A 5,001-nucleotide genomic window follows, 5' to 3' on the forward strand; every position below is an offset into this window, starting at 1 on the left:
AAAAAAAAAAACGCAACAATGGTTTTTTTTTTTTTTTTTAAATATACAACATTTTTGTTATATGAACTCATCAATCATCAATTTGATTCAGTGAGTGGCGTCCAGGTATCATAAACAAAAACAACAAAAAAAGGTTAATTACCTGTTATCTGTTATTATGAAGAAATAAATGCAGTTATATTGCATTTTAATTAAATTTTCTCTTAAATTTAATTACAAATTAATATATAATAAAACTTGGCCACATGTCACGTCACTTTCTTTACTGTATTTACCTGTTTCAAATCAGCATATGTTTAATTCAGAGTGGCATACATCATAAACCAAAAGAGTAAATTGTCTTGTAAATATGTACCGTTATATTGAATTTTAATCAAATTTTCTGTAATGTGTATATATATATATAATTTTCAATATAATAAAAATAAAAGCAAGGAAAAAATTATTATAAACATAGCAAGAAAAAGAGAAATGAAACTATATAAACAAATGGAATGAACAACAAAACATCCACTGCTGTTTTTGTCAGTAGACAGTTTTATGGTGCAGGGGTCATGACCTGTGAAAACTCAGACCCAGCAGGTCACCTAATAACGCGTCATTTTTCCTTGGAATAAAAACACAGGAAGATCTCCATATGTCCTGCTGTTTTGAAATGAAACATGTTTTTAAACAGTAACAATAATGTTGCCAAGGATGATGAATGACGTTCGCTCAAAATGTCACATACAAAGCTGCCACCTGCTGCTGAAGAGCGGAACGTCTCTAATTACTGTTCCCCCAATTAAACCAGTTTCAAAAAGTTATATAACAGATCCATTCATGCAAACACGTATAATTATCAATTTAACAGCGGTCTATAAAATCTTAATTGTGTAAGTCTCAGCATCCTCTATGTTCAGGACTGAATTTTGAGCGCGCTGCGCAGAAGCCGCCCACTCTCCTCAAGCGTGTCCAATAGTGTCCCTAGGGAGTCATGAGGTTTATTTTAATGACCTTTGCTTGACTTTTCCACCAATTTACAGGTGTGCCATCACAGGTGGACAGCGACATGGAGGGACAGCAGCTACAGCAGGTGAGCGAGTTTATTTACAGTTAATACTTACAAACAACATACTTGTTGTGCCAAAACTTTGCGCAGTAAGAATTCGACGCAAGATGAGTTTATTCCTGTGTCATCACAGTTTGACGTTTGAGAGCACTTCAGCTCATCGATATAACATGGCAAGCATTACATCACCTCTCTGATTTGATTGCTGGCAGGTTTTGAACCCGCAGAGACTTAAGTCACTGCAAGAATGGATGCAGAAAAGCTTAATCACTTTAACACAGGTCAACGGGCAGAGGAAATATGGTGGTCCGCCTCCGGGTAAGAATTGAACTGAGATCAGCCCTTTGCAATTAAAACACAACATGGCATTTCAAGCTCACTTATGTCTCATAGCATGAGACTGAAGTATGATGTACTTATAAATGGCCTCTCATTTTCCTTCATTTTCCTTAAGTAGAGCAGAAACAGGTTGTTTACCTGTTCTGTTAGAGGTTTTAGGAACGAATCTTCATCATTTTGGGTTTAAAACAACTTGTCATGTGGGACCGATACATTGGAGTTATCTTATTAAAGTCTGAACCATGCCTCTTTTGTGCTTTGCCTTTACCGGCATTAAAGCATGGACACCTGGAGCTCAATTAGGCTGCAAGTCCTCATTGCTGCTCAGTTATTGCCGATTGGATGGTTTTAGATTATTGCTTGATGAAAATGATTGGTTCAAGATCACTTTTAAAGTAAAATCTGTAGATTATTGAATTTAAATTCTAATGTGTTGATCACTTTTGATGTATATAACTTTAATAAATTAGACACCAAGTGTAATATCTGTGTAAGTAAGTAATATCTGTGTTTTAGTTGTCAAACTTTTAACTTCAGTAATATTATTCAGATTGGGGTTAACTGTAAAATGCCTTTTATGTTTTATATGTATCAAAGATCATGAGTGCATAGATGGTAACTTCTTTAGTAGTTTTTGCTCAATTAGTACATCTAATTTACAGCTTTGATCTGAGTCTCTGATCAGTGTTTATTATGTGATGTTTTCATCAGTTTTTCAGAGTATGATTACACTTTTAAAGGATCATATAATGAGGAATTGCATTTGCGTTGATCTTGATATCTAAAAGAGCTTAAAGTGCTATGAAATAAATCTCAAAATATATGTTTTATAAAGTCAGATCTTGACAGTTTGAGCATTTTAGTGTCTGTGATGGTCATAATTTATTAAGAGATGTTTTTATCACAGTTTGACCACTAGTCGACATGAATTCATGAAGCTTTGAAGTTACAGCTAACCAGGTTTTATTTAATTATTTATTTATTTGTTTTTATTTTTAAAGCACTTTCAAAAAGTGTATTTTGGCGTGTGTGTATATGTATATATATATATATGTATGTGTATGTAAATCTCTCTCATACTATTATCAAATTTGTTTCAACATGAAGTATTTTTGAAATCTAATCCCAGTCACTTTTGTTTTTGATCACACATAAATTATCTCTCCTTTTGACTTCTTTTCTTTTTTCTCTTACTCCAGTCTGGCAAGTGCGAATGCTCTCTGACGGGGTGGAGGATGTTCTGCTGAAGATGGCCGGGCCCAAAGGGAGAGAGGTTGTGGCTCTAGTGAACTACTCCTCCCACTATGCCGCATCCATGGCCAAGAAAGTGCTTGTGCAAGGTATCTATCTATCTATCTATCTATCTATCTATCTAATCGTTTCTTTTTTCTGCACATTAAACTGGAGTAAGAGAAAGTATTGTAAAATGCAACAAATTATGTCACCGTTAATTAAGAACATTGATCTTTTAAGCTGTTAGTTTTTTTTTTCTTATGTCTTTTTTTTTTTTTAGCTTTTAGGAAGGTTTTCATCAGTCAGATACCACGTGACATCTATGAGGACCGCCTGATCCCTCTTTTCCAGAGCATTGGCACTATTTACGAGTTTCGTCTCATGATGAACTTCAGCGGGCAGAACCGAGGCTTCGCCTACGCAAAGTACGGTGACCCGGTCACCGCGTCTGCTGCCGTCATGACCCTGCATCACTACCGTCTGCCGGAGGGGGGCTGCCTGACGGTGCGCAAGAGCACGGAGAAGCGGCAGCTGCGTACTGCTTTACTCCACCTGCTCTGAATCCCCTCCCCAAACCCTCCATCACCCCTCCCCACCTGCACCCTCAGCCCTTGCTTCATGATGTCCCATCCCATCCCCCTATCCAGCCCTTCTTCCGGGCCGTGGGGGGTCCGGCCGGCCTGAGAGATGAGATGATGCCTCAAGCCCCTGTGAACCACGATGCCGTGTCTCAGCTGCAGTGGATATGCGAGCTGTACAGACTTGGCACTCCACAGTATGAAGTCCATTTCCATCGCACCAGCTCCGACGGCTTCCTCTGCTTCATCTTCAAAATTCTGATCCCAGGCCTTCTTTTTCCCCTGTGTGGGTTTATCCGGATCCTTCCAGGCACCAGCATTCAAGCCATGAAGGCAGAAGTTTATCGAGCCGCCGCCGAGCAGGCGATCCAAACCATGTGTAAAGTCTCAAATTTGCGACCTTTCTAAAAATTGAGCTGCTGTTGTTAATGTAATGTGAAGTTATCAGTTTTACGTTCAGTATTACGGTTTGAAGGCATGTACTCCTCCAGTTTCAGATGAGTAAGTGGAAATGAATGATTAAACAAGTATTTAGTTTAATGTTAAAGGAAAAAAAAGCCAATCTAGGCAGTGAATTTCTTTTAATTTTACAAGCTCTTGAATTCAGTGGTATGAAGGAGTTTTGAAGTATTATGTTCTCGTTGGTATGTTTTATAATATTTTAACTATGTAATATTAATCATTTATTTTAGTCAGCCTCATCACATTTGGATGACTGCCTGTTTTCACGACTTCTTATTTTGAGTGTTTTTCCACTGTATTTGACTTATCACGATTTATTTTGAGTGTTTGTCACGTTTGTTGACTTTGCATGGTGTGCTCGTTTCCTTGTTTGATGGGTTGTACTGATTATAAATGACTTTTGTACAGTAAATAAGTTGTTCCAAGAAATAATTATTGTGTAAGCTATTGTTCAAATCCCCAGTTATTACTTGGATAAGAAGTTGCGGTAATTTAAAACACCCTAACACAAGTATTAAACTTTGATGCAGAAAATTGCTACAGATATGAATGGTACCTCAAGCCACATGGGTTAAGGAGCGATATCATCTTCATCAGTCATCTTTGAAAAATTGTATTTTTATATATCAATTTGATTATAAAATAATCGCTACTTATTTTGATGAAAACGGATTAATCTGTATGAAATTGAATACTGTAAAACTGTAAAACAAAAAATATAAGTTACAGCAGTAAAATGTAAATATTCTTATTTATGGCCATCTTAAATATTAAAATATTACTAATGTAAATATTTTAAAATTTTTAATGCTGTAAAATTACAATACTTCTAGCTGTCTCAAAATAATTACTATTGTAAAATTACAATACTAATGTCTAAGAAATATTAGTCAATTTTCCCTATAAAATAAACAATATTTAAAAATAATTTTATTTAACAGATGTAAAATTACAATACTAATATTTATAGCTGTCTTAAAGACAAAGTCACATAGAATGTAGAGAAAACGTAAAACAGATATGACTGACACATTAAGACAAGACAAAATATCTTAGTTACTCATTTATTAATAGATCTGACGTAATCCAAGCACATTTTAAAAGGGCAGGCAATGAGTTGAATATGTTTGCTCAATGTACATGTTTGACAAATGACACACAATTGTAACTGGCGTTTGGTAAGTGGGTCCACTGTCCTCCTCTGTCTATATGGTGACTGTTTTTAAGACTACAAGGTCCGTTTCTTGATCTCATCCACCAGATCCGCTCTGGGCACATCAACCTACGGGAAACCCGACAAAATATTAGTTTTTTTTTTTTTTTTTTAGCAGCCTCAAA

General features: G+C 36.0%; 1 pseudogene; it reads left to right on the forward strand.

The window, feature by feature from the left end:
• Nucleotides 1–762: 762 nt before the first annotated feature.
• LOC107680907 (dead end protein 1-like) lies at nucleotides 763–4,085 on the forward strand (annotated as a pseudogene).
• The last annotated feature ends 916 nt before the right edge of the window (nucleotides 4,086–5,001 follow it).

Source organism: Sinocyclocheilus anshuiensis, unplaced genomic scaffold, assembly GCF_001515605.1.
Source record: "Sinocyclocheilus anshuiensis isolate Anshui unplaced genomic scaffold, SAMN03320099.WGS_v1.1 scaffold1462, whole genome shotgun sequence".
Classification (NCBI taxonomy): domain Eukaryota; kingdom Metazoa; phylum Chordata; class Actinopteri; order Cypriniformes; family Cyprinidae; genus Sinocyclocheilus; species Sinocyclocheilus anshuiensis.